Source organism: Babylonia areolata, chromosome 31, assembly GCF_041734735.1.
Source record: "Babylonia areolata isolate BAREFJ2019XMU chromosome 31, ASM4173473v1, whole genome shotgun sequence".
Classification (NCBI taxonomy): Eukaryota; Metazoa; Mollusca; class Gastropoda; order Neogastropoda; family Buccinidae; genus Babylonia; species Babylonia areolata.
The window spans coordinates 18,632,685-18,648,719 of record NC_134906.1 but is presented as its reverse complement, the minus strand read 5'-3'; the positions used below and the strand labels follow the sequence as shown (position 1 = coordinate 18,648,719).

The 16,035-nt window shown below is 42.8% G+C and overlaps 1 pseudogene across 1 annotated transcript in view; it reads right to left on the bottom strand.

The window, feature by feature from the left end:
• LOC143275838 (uncharacterized) overlaps nucleotides 1-16,035 on the bottom strand; it is a 40,071-nt pseudogene that overhangs the window by 12,586 nt on the left and 11,450 nt on the right. Inside the window, exons 2-6 of the transcript XR_013053471.1 lie at nucleotides 8,346-8,498; nucleotides 6,706-7,091; nucleotides 6,130-6,392; nucleotides 4,699-4,970; nucleotides 3,400-3,642 (exon numbers count right to left, since the gene is read on the bottom strand). The product of XR_013053471.1 is annotated as an uncharacterized LOC143275838 (transcript). The remainder of the gene's footprint in view (nucleotides 1-3,399; nucleotides 3,643-4,698; nucleotides 4,971-6,129; nucleotides 6,393-6,705; nucleotides 7,092-8,345; nucleotides 8,499-16,035) is intronic.

Genomic DNA, 16,035 nt, shown 5'->3' with positions numbered 1-16,035 from the left:
ACATTACTCTGCTTAATCCATCAAAACAAAACAAAACAAAACAGGAGAGAGAGAGAGAGAGAGAGAGAGAGAGAGAGAGAGAGAGAGAGAGAGAGAGAGACACACACACACAAATATATACATATATATATATATATATATATATATTTCTATGTGTGACCAAGCGCGCTATGCTTGCTCAAAAACTGCTCACAAACGAGCTACATCAGACGACGTTTTTCCCAACTAAACCACGCACAGAACCAGCCGCCGTGGCGAAGTGGTTAGCGTCGCGGACTGACGGCTGGGAGGACGCGGGTTCGAATCCCAGCGGAGGTGGGTTTTTCGGCCCGTGGCCGGCTCCTACCCAGAGTTGAGTGTGCTGTGGGCTTAAATGGGGAGACTGGGACCACACAGTCGAGTGTCATCCACTTCAAGGATGCGTCTTTGGGTGTGTTGCTCTAATTACCTGACCAACACTGCAAGTGCCTGTATCTCTCGGGCCTGGTTAACGCCGGGATATCATTATGACAGGAAGCGTAGAGTACAGCCTTGTCACGCAGTCCCAAACCAAAATGGACCTCCACAGCAACATCGTCATCATCATCGTCATCCTCCTCCTCCTTCATCGTCATTAATATAAACAAAATAGTCTCAAAGTCTGTGGCCTTTCATGCCCTGCTCTCATGGTGACCTCAGTTTCGATACCCCTCCACTTCCGTGCTTGGGGTGAGTCCTGTCAATGTCGTCAGTGTCGGCAGATTCATGGGGGGCTGTTGTTTGAGGGACGTGGTTTCGGTCTTCACTCTGGGAGGGACGCTCACTCAGTCTGGCTCCGCGACTAAGCCATTATTGTCGTTAGTATGGGGCTTAGTAGGTGGTGTCCTAAGTACGTTAAAACAGAAAAGGCACCACTGAACACCACCGAAGTGACTCAGCAGCAGTGCAGGGTCTCTTCTGGTGTGTGGCCTCCTGGCGACCTAACATCGATGGTTCCCTGTGGACTGCCGACGCTGGAACTGCGAAGGACGAACCCGGGTGTGGCCGTGTATGGGGGAATCTAAATGAGCGGCGTGGGAGTAATGTCACTGAAACGGTGCAGATAATGGGGCAGCAAAAAACAAAACAAAACAAAAAACAAAAAAAACACCACGCACAGATTGTGTGACATCACCCCCAGTTTGAACGCCAAGCCGCTTACATCATTTTGTCCTCCTCGCCAGACAACCTACTCACGGCTTGACCAGTGTCACGTCGCGATACACTATTGGCTGAGCTGGAATCTGTGTTTCTGCCCTACCGTAATTAATTAATATCTCTTTTGTCGGATCAGTAAACTACAAGTATTATATACTGGCAGAATCGTCGCGATTCCATCTTTAAGTCTATTCCATTTATGTTTGCCTACGTTAAACTGATTTAAGGCAGTTTGTAATTTTCAGCGACGAGCTCGTTAAAACTGACCCTGTTCAGGTGACTTAAATTAAGATTATAAATTCATCTTAAATAATCAGCACTTCATTTTATACTCATTATAAAGTAGGTGTTGAGCTCTTTCTTTTGCAACTTCCGACGTAAATCAGTTCAGTAATCATTTAGAAATCTGTCACTGAACACCTTATAAGAAACACAGTTGTTGTCAGATTTGGCCAGATTAGTGTCAATCTGTTCGTTGCACACATGACTGTCTTTGTATTTCGCTTAACTTGCATAAATTGGCACAGTAAGTGATGAGTGGTCATTTCATACCTGGTCAGTCATCTGACCAGAGCTGCTCTCTCTCTCTCTTGCTGCGTCGCGGGCAGTGTGAGTGTGTGTCGTGTGTGTTCTCACAACGGCTAACATCTTGCTACGTATCGCTGTAAGAACTAGTGTGTAGAATGTGATGATTTGTAAATTGTATTTTTCGACACAGTACTTGTGTTCATATGAGTATGTTCAGTTATTGCTTTGTTCAGTTATTGCTTGGACATGTTAGTCACAACTCAGCTATGATTGATCTAAATAATTGCCATGTCGTCATATGCTTGGAGCAGTGTTCCATTTAATTTTTGTTAACGTCACAGTCAATGACGTCTCGGGACACAGATAGTTTGTTCCAGAATATTCTAGTGAGTGCATATGATGCGTTCTTTCTCATTTGCTGTCACTGATGGAGGTTAGTGTTTCACTGATTCTCAGTACTCATAATGTGTGTAGTATTATGTGGTGATTACAAGATATTGTTTGATTAATATCAGTTATTGGTGAAAACCACCTCATATGTATCAGTCTGTTAATTGTAATTTAGTTATCATGCTCTCTCCTATACCACTTACTCCAGTATAGTGCAACATGATAAACGGATTCATTTGAGTCACTTTGACACAGTATAAGCTTTACCTAATCTATACTGTCAGTGTACTTTCACTAAATCAGCATAGCTTCAATCACTTTAATTGCACTATTTAAATGTATTAGAAATGTCATTTGGTGTCAGTGTTTGGTCTTCACACATATGCATTACCAAGTGGTAGTCCTTCCATGTAATATGTATACATGTGCTTTACTATTCACTTGTGCCGACATGTTGTGCTAATGACATTTGTGTGTGTCATTCCAGGCACTGTCTTCTCTTCTTAGTCTTCTCTTTTTATCTTCTCTTAGGTCTTCTCTTCTAAAATCTTCTTCTTAGCTCTTCTTCTCATCTACATAACTATTGTAAATAAAACAATAAAAAAAAAAACCCATTTGTGACTCGCCTCTATATGTTCCTGGCCTGTGCGCGGGAATTCTGGTCTATCCTTTAATACAGTAAATCATCATTTAGTTAGTTCTTTTGTACCATCCGTACCCCATATAGAACCACTCGGTTTACCATCGGCTACATATATATTCATGAGACCAACAAAATGTAGTACATTTCAGCAGAGAGAGATCAATGAAAGATGAAAAATATGGGGGGGAAAAAACCACAGAGAAGACATGTTATTTCAAGGTATACCAAAAACACAGGAAAGAACAGTGAAGATAACCCAATGCTTAACGAAGGTCATCAACTCATTCCACTCCTGGTACAAGTTATTTTCGTACCATGATTACTTCCCCTGTCGACCAGGTTGGAGTATTGTGGTTCCAACACACTATTTTAATTTCGTTTATTTTTGCTTGGTACAGTTGACATTTTAATCTGAACCGTTTACGGATTCCTAAAGCATGAAAACGAGGTTTTGTTCGACTGATTAAATCAACACTTCTCTATCAATTTTCGTCATTTTAGTGACCCACCCAGTTTTTTCTGCAGTGGTCTAATATAGTGCTGGTCCAGGGGAGATGTAGCAGGCATGTAGCTGTGGGGTAGAATGAGTTAAGCTGCCACCATTGCCAGCAAAACAATCCACCGATTTACTCACTTGCAAGCTCCATCAGTCACTCACTCACCGATAAATCCAACAGCTTGGAGCCACCACCGACCAGAATGACGGGCAGAGGTTCACTGCTGACCCGCACGCTGTCGATGGCGTCCTCCACTATTTTCTGGATGCGCTTCACGGCCGCTGTGACGTCATCGCGGGGAATGTGCGTCACGCGAGTCTTGTCACCGAGGTCCATGAGCCCCGCTGCCACGGCAACGTCTGTGGCTGTCATCCTCCTGACGGACTCAGTGCCGAACACCAGGGCTTCCTGGATGCAACACGATGTCGTGAAATGTGAAAGAGAACTATTATGAACGATGATATGAAAAGAAAAATAAAGTGAACAATTCTGCATTGATGTCAAAAGGAAAAGAAAGTGGCCAACTCTGTAATGACGCCAGAAGAAAAAAAAGAAAGTGTACTATTCTGCATTCATATCAAAAGAAAGAGGTTAAAATCCAGAAAAACGGGGAGTTGGGGGGCGGGGGGGGCGGCAACGGGGGAGGGGAGGGAGGGGATGAGAACAGCGAAGGAGAATTGGATTCTGAGAGGAAAAGACATGGATGGACTGACAGAGACAAATCTGAGAGGAAGAGACATGGATGGACTGACAGAGACAAATTTGAGAGGAAGAGACATGGATGGACTGACAGAGACAAAGAAGGAGAGAAGCAAAAAGAAAGACAGGGTGAACAATGCCAGAGAGATGTACGGAAGACATGGGGGAAAAGAGGTGTACATTATGAGAAGTAACAGCCATATAAAAACAAAAAGTTTCATTCAGCCACTATGTGTTGTATTCATGACGTAATATGTAAGCTGTCACATCACACAGAAATGCAATACACCGTGGGTACCCCCGAGTTACATCTTTCCCAGTTTGTGTCACGTTTACTATAGTTTGGTGGATGTGGTCAAATTTCACACATCTTCAGCAAAACCTCCATGTATTTCTGTGAGAAAATGGAGTTGGGAATAGACAGTTAATCTTATACATACATTATTATCAGACAAAAAACAACAAAAACAAAACACAGCACATCATGCGGCAATAACCACTCAACCACCTCCCATCCATTTCCCAACAAAGCAACAAGAACAATAAACAAACAAAAAACAGTTGAGTTGGGTTCAGTTATTCGAGGAAGCGTCAATACGTTCAGACAAATCCATACACTGCTACACCACATCTGCTAATCAGATGCCTGGCCAGCAGGGTAACCCAGCATGCTTAGTAGTCAGGCCCTGAAGGAACACCCCCCCCTTCCCCACCAAAACCACACAAACAAAAACAACTAAGACGATGACCCTGCACTCGCGTCACCTTCATCAGGTTGTAACCAGCGCTGAGCGGTCCCACGAGGGTTTTCCCCTTGTCCGTCTTCAGCACGTAGGACCCGCCCCCCAGCCCCACGCTGTGCACGTCCGGCATGCGGAAGTTGGTGCGCACGCCCCCCACCCGCACGTCCGTGGAGGCCTGGCGAGGGAACCGGTTCTTCAGCACCCCCACGTCCGTCGTCGTTCCGCCAATGTCCACCACCACAGCGTCCGTCACCTGGCACAGGTAGGCCGCGCCGCGCATCGAGTTGGTCGGTCCTGCGTTGTTGTCATGACATAGCTTTGGATGATTCCGAATCAAATCAAATCAGACGGGCTCAACAGCCAAGTGGTTAAAGCGCTGAACTTTCAATCTGAGGGTCCTGGGTTCGAATCTCGGTAACGGCGCCTGGTGGGTAAAGGGCGGAATTTTTTTCCGATCTCCCAGGTCAACATGATATGTGCAGACCTGCCTTCGTGTGTATAGGCAAGCAGAAGATTAAATACGCACGTCAAAGATCCTGTAATCCATGTCAGCGTTGGAAACAAGAACATACGCAGTATGCACACGTCCGAAAACGGAGTATGGCTGCTTACGTGGTGGGATAATAACTGTCATACATGCAAAAGCCCACTCGTATACATATGAGTGAACGTGGGAGTTGCAGCCCATGAACGAATAAGAAGAAGAATCAAATCATGGTGCTTAGAGCCTTGCCGACCACTAAGGCCAATGATGCAGAATGTAGTTCACTTCTATCCAGTACCATGTAAAGCACTTGCACTTTGATAGGATATATATATATATATATATATATATATATATATATATATATATATATATATATATATAATACAATATAATTTTTTGTACAAAACACTGCACACTGGATGTCAAGAACAGAGTTCCAAACAAGCGCAGCATCTGTTGAGCAAATGGTTGGTGGAAGAAAAGACAAAAACTAATAATAAAATGAGAGAGAGAGAAAGAGAAAGAGAGAGGTGGTGAGGGTGGGGGGTAAAATGACACAATTCTAAAATCTAGCACTTGTTTGCCTTGTAAATCATATACGTGTTTGAGGAACGTTGTTTCCTGTCTTTCCAATATATCAAAAAGGTATTGGCCTCTCCTCCAAAACAAACTTACCATTATATTTGGCCATATGCAATCGAGAAACAGTCAAAATGCAGGAAAATATATTCTAACCCCGCACAAAACATTTTCCTACAGAACAATACATTTCAGTATAATATAAAATACATTGCATTATAAGACTACATAAAAGAGTACATTACGAGAGGACATCATAAAGTACGATACAGCACACACACAAAATCAACAAGACAACAACGTACATAAATATCTAGAGCAATGCAGAAGTGACAACACATTGTAATTCTCTTGTTAGGCTTTACAACACACTGAACCCCAACGGACCCGAGGCAAAGGTAAAGACAGGGTGTTTCCATGGCCTGTCGTTCACTGATCACAGTGCCGTCATTCTGGGTCAGGAACAGGGGACAGCTCAACCCAATGTCCTGCAGAGCTTGACGGAAACCGGACACGGTCCGCTGACACAGGGCCTTCACAGCTTCGTTCAGGATGGCCGCGTTCTCCCGTTCCAGCAGACCGATGTGGCCGATGGTGTGAGACATGGTGACGGTGGCTTCTGGGTACACTTCTGAGATCAGCTTCTTCACCTGCAAAATGATTTGGAAACAAATTCTAACATTAACATTTACTGCCACGCAGAGACACAAAGCCCCTCAATATAACAGTGCATAAGATCTTTGTGTAAAAGTTACACCTGCATGGGTGGCCTATAGGACAATAACAATGACCAGTGAAATACATGGTAAAAAGCAACAACAACAAACAAACAAACAACATGTTATACAGGATGACAGTTCTAATTTTTCGACAGGGCACACTGTCAACCAGCTAAAGCATGACGTTAATAAAGATTGAAGAAATAGTCACACAAAAAAGCAAAAAATAAGCATCTGTCCAGACCTTCTCTTCTTGCTCCGTCCTGGTTGGAGAGAAGATGCCACAGAGGACGATTCCTGTAACCCCTTTCTCTCTGATCTCCTCCACAACAGCCCGGATCTCATCCTCGTCAACGCTCTCGATCTCTCGCCCATCCACCCTGTACCCCCCATTGACGAAATGGGTTGACCCAAAAATGACCTCCCTCAGGCGTGGCGGGAAGTCCGTGAATGGAGCAACGGCCCGAGAGGCGGGGCCACAGAGTCGGATGACGGACACACGGCTGAGGTGTTTTCCTTGGACAACGGCGTTGACGAAGTGAGTGGTGCCGATGTTGATCTGTGTCACCGAGATCTGGCCTTTCCGGCTGCTGGCTTGTCGGAGAACGGTCAGTACAGCGTTGCACACACCTGTGGCAAAAAACACATGACAGAGAGTGAAACGGTAATGAGACATTAGTCCACTGAGCAAAAGAGAAGTGTTTGTTTAACTCTCTCCATACGAACGGCGAAAGAGACGACGTTAACAGCGTTTCACCCCAGTTACCATCATCAAAATATTGCAAGCGGAAGGCTCTTATACTGAAGAGGTGAATGTTGACAAAGAATACCACAATTCTGACGACGGAAGCTAAAGGTTGGGTCATTCAGACACCCACTGGACATCCGAGGGGTCTGTGTAGAGGAGAAGAGAGGACTGGCCGTACTGAGTGAGTTAAAAAACAACATGACTTAGCAAAGATGTTTGCAGATGAATGATGCGTAATGGAGAGTGAAACAATGTTGACATTTGACACTTCAGTGACAGCACTTGTTAGTCCATTTAATCGTTTACTATGTAATCAAATTACAATTAAACATTTTTATACAATTCTTTGCCCTGAAATGGTTCCTGTAATTGGCCAAAGCTTTAAGCATATCGTTTGATTATATCATTCTTTGAAGAATGGGTTTCAATAAGTTGTGCAAAAGCTTATTTTTTAAGTGTTTGATTTTCAGTTTCGTGGTCATGAGGGTTACATGTTTGAATGCTGCCAACAAATAATGGAAGGCATCATGTTCTGGACAGCATCATGACCCGGGGTCTGTGGATGTTTGAGCGTCTTGGCCCCATGTCCTTGCTGCATGTAAATGGTCCACTGTCTTGTGGTCATCTTCAGGACAAGGAAAAACTATGGGAATAAACCCAAAAAATATCTGAAGTGGAACCCCTAAACCATGTGGATCTCTGCAACATCTACGTCTACACTAGTGTCAGATGTATGCTCTGCTCTCCTCAAAAATCTATATTATATTCAAGAGGAGAACACTGACCTTTGATGATCCAGAGTTCCTTATAACATGTCCAGGCTTGTGCCAGGGAGAGGACACTCACGCGATTTGTTTTGAAATAAAAAGTGTTGCCTTGAGATATACATCTTGTAACAGTTGCAGGTACAGATCAGTCTCAAGTACTTAGCATACAATGCCATGGGTCCTTTCTGATGGAAAGAGGGAACATCATAATAGTAGTAGTAGTAGTAGTAGTAGTAGTAGTAGTAGTAATATATTGTAGTCTTCAATCTTACGTATCTCCATTTTAGGTGATATGATGCACGTTTTTGTGTGCACGCGCATGAAATAAATCAATATAAAAGAATAAAAAGGAAAATGCGTCACACTGACCTCTAGTGACGTCACTGGTGGTCAAATGTTTGTCCTCCGCCAGAATCTGATGACCTTGACCTTCAGCCTTGCTGATGACGACGGCATCAGTGTTGGTGCCCCCTACATCCACCCCAACGATCACAGGAGTGGGCGTTGCCATGGTGACACTTCCTAAACAAGAGAGATGGACATGACATTTAAGTAGGGTACATAAGTAATATTTTTCCTTTTTTTTAGGTTGGAAGTGCTCCAAAAATACCTTGACAATTTTTATTCATAACTTTTTTTTTTTTTAATATCCAATTTTGATTACACATATACAGTTAACATAAGTATTCAAATACATATACAGACAAAGAAAGGGCACATAACAAACGAAATATAAAAAAGGTGAAGAAAAAAAAGATGGCACACATATATACATAGTGAGAATAGGTACTGCAATTTCAGTAAATAGATCGTTTGAATAGACCATCAAATATGAGAAGAAAAAACAAAAACAAAACCCCAAAAAGAACAACAGATTTTTAGAGTGATTGCATCGCCAGAAAATATGCTCCATACTATCTTTAGCTTCTCAGCAAAAACCACAGTTACTACTATTTACTATTCCCATTTCTTTAAAATTATATTTGTTCCGTTGATTCTGTGTATTGTGTGAAGTTGTAGCCATTTCAGTTTTATTTCTTGTATTTTATCAATTTTACTAAAAACCTTTTCCCAACTTCTGAGACCACTGTTACAAGCATTAGGAAGTGTATCATCAGATGTCAAAACATTGTAGTATGCCTGTGATCCCTTAGATACTGAGTAAATTACTTTTAATGCCCCGGGTTTATCATGCGTACTTTGGTTTGTTGGCACAGTAAGTTCTGCCTGTTGAGTTTTCTTTTAATTGATCTGAAACAACCGTTGTAGGCCAAGAAATGTACATTTATTTCATGTTCTGGTGAACTCATTTTGGGTAAGAAATCTTTCATTGTCATTCAAAAAATGTGAAACACAGTAAACCGCTTTGTCAATCCAGCGTTGATAATTGATTCAAAATAATAATAATTAGTATTCATATAGCGCTAAATCTTGTGCAGGGACAAATCAAAGCGCTTTCACAGCAGTCAGTCACACGCATTCATAACTCCACACTCAAAAAAATGAAAACAAGGAAGAAGCATGGAAGGGAGGCTATCTTGGGAAGCGGTGGCTTTTAAGGCCAGACTTGAAAGAGCTGAGTGCGGAGACCTGATGAAGCGAAGGGGGAGCTCATTCCAAATGCAAGGTCCAGAGACAGAGAAAGAGCGGCAGCCGACAGTGGAGTGTTTGAATCTAGGTATGCATAAACAGAGTGGATCCGAAGCTGATCATGCTTACTCCAGTCTCCATGAGTAATTTATCATACTATTTCCAATCTTGAATCTATCATTACAGAAAACTGATTCTGACTGAAGATGTTATTGATGTGGGGTTCCACTGACATGAAAATTCCCCATATGCCATAACAGTGTATTTCCAAAATATATTATTGTTACTTTTAAGCAGTGCATAAACAGGTCCATATTTTTCTAATTCACTTAGACAGGGCCTGGGATCGACAAAGACGGAATGGTGGTCCAAGGCAAAGGGGAAAGCAAAAAGAGACATGATCATACAGGAGATCAAGAAGGAAGAGGATTATAAAAGAGTCCAGAAGGCAGTCCAGCAAGGCCAGCAGGGGCAGTGGACAACATGGGAAAATGCACTCCAAAGGAGCCTCAGCTAGAGCGACTTGTGGAACATCGCCCCTCTGAGGATCAGCTTCATCCTAAGATCTGTGTACGACCTCCTTCCCTTGAATACAAACTTGGTGAAATGGGGGAAGGCAGATGACCCCTGCATGCCCACTCTGCCATGGCAAACAAACAGTGGAACATGTCCTCAGCTCATGCAAAGCGGCGTTGAGCCAAGGATGGTACACATGGAAGCACAACCAAGTGCTTAAAGAAATTGCACATGTGGTGAGCACTGTCCAAGGAGCACCAACCCCACCAGAAGTTCCAGTAGAGTTCCACTCTGCAAAAGGCAATAAAGTCTGGCCAGGAACATCTGTAACACCCAAAGCATGGAAACGTGGGCTGCTTGATGGTGCCGAAGATTGGGAATGCACAGTTGACTTACCAGAGAGGGAGAAACACCCGGAAATCATCAGCAAGAGCGGCATGGGACCTGACATAGTACTCCACTCCAAGACAACGAAACAAGCGATTCCGGTTGAGCTCTCACTGTGCCACACGAAAGCAGAATGGAAGAAGCCCACCTCTCTGCAAGTCTAGCCAGCAGCCTAAGAAATCTGGCTTCCAAGCCAAAGTCCTCGCTATAGAGATTGATGCAAGAGGGTTTGTGAGCGCATCTGCCCACAGCCTCATGAAACAGCTGTCGATTTCTGGTAGAGAGAGGACAAAGGCTCTCAAGGCAATGGCAGAAGCAGCAGAAAAGAGTTCCAGCTGGATCTGGTCGAGGAGGAATGAAAGTAAACTTCATAAGGATTACTAAGACCAGGCGTACAATATCTCAGTGGTTAAAACGGCTGCCAGAAAAGTGACTCAGTCCTGAAGTGGCGACCACCCTGGAGGCGCGGGTTCGAACCTGCTGAGGACCAGGGGAAAAAAAGAGAAAAAAAAAGGCGGCAATACAAGGGCATCCAGGAGTCATGACCCGGATGCGGCCCCTTTGGAGTGTTTGGAGTTAAGGGCCGAAACACTTGACTGAGGGGGGCTTTTTCTTTGAAGACCTTGTACTGTCCAGCTCTCCGTAGAGTTTCCTATCACTGGGAACATTTCTGTTGCAATATTTTTTCCATTTGTGTTTTGTACTTCCAAACTTTCTTAACCGAGTTGATTTCAATGCTTCAATTCATTTTCTTATATCTGGTATGTTTTAACTCTCCTTTCTTAATATATTTTGTTACTGTCTTTCTAGTTGTCTTGTTTGCTTTTCCATACGAACTGAAAACACATTTTCTGACAATAATTTATAAAATTATCTGGAGGATTTGGAAGCAAAATCCTTAGGTGGATTAGTTTGGAAAGGATAAGATATTTTAATACTACAACACGTCCTATATGTGTAACATTTCTTTTCATCCATATCTTAAATACAGCCTTCATTTCAGATAGTTTCTCTGAATAATCAGTATTTTTGCAGTTGGTCTGACAGTGTTTGAACTAGGAGATGGGATTTGTTTACGGCGCTTGAGTGTGTGTGTGTGCGCGCGCCCGCTCAGGCGCATGTTGTGTGTATGTGTATATGTCCGTGTGTGTATCGTATATACATATATATCTGTGTGTGTGTGTGTGTGTGCGTGTGTGCGCGTGTGTGCGCGTGTGTGTGTGCATGTATTCTTCAGTTTAACGTCTATCCACATAATGTGATTTTAGATGATTGTGTGTGTGTGTGTGTGTGTGTGTGTGTGTGTGTGTGTGTGTGTCTGTGAGTTTGTGTGTCTGTGTTAGGAATAATTGTTTCACTGAAGAAACTGAAAAGCGCACATTTATCAATAACTGCTGTCAAAAACACCAAAGCATATAAGAGTGATTCCATCTCTTGTTCTATATTTATTTATAATTATCATTTTGTTTTGCTTTTTGTGTGTGGAACATGTAACTTTGCATGTGTGTCTTATAAACCTTGTTATTGTTTAACTGACATTAAAATTGTTTCTGATTCTGATTCATTCTCTGCCAGCCTACCCACTCCGTCCGGCATGAAAACAACGCACGTGCCTCGTTCGCTCCACGCCTGGCACACAGCACAGACACGGGACGTCCATGCACAGACCTCCATCCAAAAAATGTCAAAGAAAACAGCAACACCATCTCTTGCCCACACACCAAAGCAAGCAACCAATCTGTCCAGCGTCAGTTAACCAGTTGACCTTAACCTCTCACCTCTCCCCTCCCCCATCCCGCCACTGATAGCCAAATGTTCCGACACTGCAGGCCGATCAATAACCCCCCCCCCCCCCCCACCCCTCCCCCCAACCACCCACTCCCCGACCAAGAGAAAACAGAAGACAGGTAAGAAACTGGTTACCGCGAAAAAACAAAAACAAACAAACACACAAAAAACAAGAAATGAATTAATATACAAATGAACAAATTCCAAACACAGTCTGCCAAAAGGCCAAAAGAAGAAAAACAAAAGCAACAAATACAGGTATTTCCTGTCCATCCATGAACATGATAGCTTTCTGGACGCTTTCACACAAGTTTCAGTTTCTCAAGGAAGGCGTCACTGCATTCCAACAAATCCATATACGCTACACCACATCTGCTAGGCTGATGCCTGACCAGCAGCATAACCCAACGCGCTTAGTCAGGCTTTGAGTGCATGTATATATATTTGTGTACCTATCAAAGTGGATTTCTTCAGGAGAATTTTGCCAGAGGACAACATTCTCGTTGCCATGGGTTCTTTTTCAATGCGCGAAGTGCATGCTGCACACGGGACCTCGGATTATCGTCCCATCAGAATGACTAGACGCTCAGCTAGTCAAACATGGGAGAAAGGGCAAGTGCGGGATTCGAACACAAACCCTCAAGGACTCTGTATTGGCAGATGAGAGTCTTAACCATTCTGCCGCCTTCCTCAAACAAGAACACAGCAATCCCTGCCAAACAGTGAAGAAAGATTTAACAATGAAACCACAAGCACAACGACATGGGTATGTGTGGAAAGGGAGGGGTGTGGAAGGGAGTGTACAGCTAGCACATATGGAACAGAAGGTAGAACTGTACAGTAAATCACACTTCTCAGAAGACATCACTGATACATCATCATGCATCTTCATGACATGGAAATGGTTTCTGAATTAAGGATTGTGGCGTCATGCAGCATAAGAAATAAAGACCGAATGATACAATTATCAAAGAAAGAAAGAAAGAAAAAACATACACATGCATGCATATACATATACACACATATTTGAGAGGCTCAAGTGATTCCATCCCTTGACTTTCAGGCAAAACACCACAATTGCTGCAAGACCACGCATAATAATAAACTTCACTCACTTTCCTTTCTTGACCTTCCTTTCTCCCTCCCCCTCCCCCTTTCTCTTTCCAAAACCTTGTCAACAGACTAAACTCACTCCGGACGAATAGTTTTCTCCCTTGCTTTTCCCTACCGACGACCCATTTGTGAGGGTTTAAAAAAAAATCACAACAATTACAAAACATAACGTAACTGAATGGAACCGGAGATTAGAAAAGAGAGATAAACCACTCGCGGCAGGCCCCTTCTTACTGTCTATAACAGTGCTGAAGCCGTTTTGGGGCACACACGCAGTGCGGAAGGGTGGGGGTAAATCACCCTCTCCTTCCCCACCTGAAGGAAACTGTTTGGTTCGACGGTTCAGCTGCAGTAAAGCGAAAGTTAAGTTACGCCTGGAATTTCCCACGTGTAGTAAGATTCGCTGTATACAATGAAAACCGATTCATTTTTGCTTTGGTTTTTAGCACGTTTGCATCTGCTTGAATGTAGATAATATAAAAAGAAAATAAAGCAGCTCCCCCCACCACCAACTCCCCCCCCCCCCTCCCCCAGCGCAATGTTGCACATGAGAGAGACAGTTATAAATTATTGAACTGCGTTTTCGTAACGCTACTTTTTCTTCACACTTTCTGGTTTACATCACCATTTCTTCAAAAAAAAAAAAATATATATATCAAAACATAAAACACATATTCAGCTCTGTCTCTCTTCTAACATCTGTCTATACATACATACATGAATACATACATACATAATTTCATATAGATCTATCAGTATGTAAATCTAAATCTATCTATATGTACATAATCATATACATAATTCATATATATACGAACGCTTCATGTTGCCCGAGCAGACCGTTGTATTGTGCTCTATCTCTCTCTCTAAGTCTCTGTCTCTGTCTCTCTCTCTCGGGAGTTTTACATGACTGTTAACAGCATCTACGATTCTGTACTTGTATGTGTTCGTGACAAAGGTATTTATTCAGACTTTTTTCAGTGTCCAAGAGGGGTTAAACAAGGTTGTATGCCAAGCACACAGCTGTTTTCCTTTTTCATCGGTGAATTGGCAGTGGAGTTATCAAAGAAGGGGAGACATGGAATACAAATGATACCTGGCGCAACAGATTTGCTCTTAATGCTATTTGCTGATGATGTTGTTCTCTTGTCTGACACACCCATAGGGTTACAAAATCAATTAAATGCCCTTAAGCAAGAAACAGACAGACTACAACAAACAGTGAATCTCGTTAAGACCAATATTATAGTTTTCTGCAATGGAGGTCATCTTTCGACTCGTGAAAAATGGTGCTGTGGTGATAGGGAAATAAAAGTAACCAATACATATAAATATTTAGGAATGTTATTCACAACAAAATTGAGTTTGACATCTGCGTGGGATGAAGCAAACAGAAAAGGGAAAAAAGGTGTAATCCAAATTATAAAATCACTCAGGAGACTGCGTTCGACTGACGCTTTCCTTTCGTTTGGGCGGGGCAAAGGCAGCTCATGAATAATGAATACGTGCCGCGGCGCAGGCTGCCTGGCTTCAGCAATTTCTGCAAGTGGTTTATCTCTCTTTTCTAATCTCCGATGGAACTCACTGTACTTGACCCACTGACCCCTCTCCTTACGTCATGTGAACGCCCACTCCCCTCCCTCTTTACTGCTCTCAGAAGCTGAGTCACTATCAGTAACTTCTTGCTTTCTTCACTGCAGATACTTTATTCAACGCCTTCACCATCCTCGTCGATGTCGAAATCTTCAGTTTGAAGCATTTCAATCACTTCAGCAGCGGTAAAACTAAAAGGCGCTGTCGTCATTTAGTTTGCTCCAAAACTTTCCACTTGTATCGCCTGCGACGCCATTTTCGATACGTATGCAGATTAGCTGGCTCGCTGTGGAGTGTGTTGTTACGGAATCTCATGAAGAAACTTTCCATTCGACCCTTGACACATTCGCAATGTCCTTCCCTCGCCAACAATTTGACTACGAAATAATCAGATCTAGTGTTCAATAACATGCATACAAACAAGAGTAAAAATTATTTTTTAAAAGAAAAAAAAAGTTCACAGTAATCCAGAGGCCATGTTACACTGGCCCACAGGGATGGGTGCCAGTGTACTCTTGTACTAGTGCTAGTGCACTAAAAGGATGTGCATGTGGATTCTGGCACACATGTTTGGCAAAGAAAGAAAAGGGGAGGGAGGGGTGGTACAAAGTAGAGTATGAACAGACCAAGATACAATCCTATTTCCCTCACCTCCCTCATCTTCACCCCTCCAAGCCGTTCTTCGCACTGCATGGTGAATATACATATTTTTTCTTCCTAAGAAAAGTTCACTTAAACCACAGTTATGCTCTGGCTCAAGTGAAGTAAGGGTGATAGGGTATGGGTGGGAGATGAATCGCAATTAATGAATTTGGTTACAGGGGTTTATGCGGACATCCTATCACACCTCACACAGACCGACAATATCACTTTGATAAAGAGAAAAAAAAATGGAATTCAAAATGTGGATAAACAATCGCACTGAAGCATATATATCTCGTTTCATATTGAAGACTCGAGAAGTCTGCAACATTCTGAAACTGATTGTTTGATAAATATTTCAACAGTGTTCTCTATTCATTGTGCACCCTTTTTGCTGCTCTGTTGCGCGTTGTGTGTGTGTGTGTGTGTG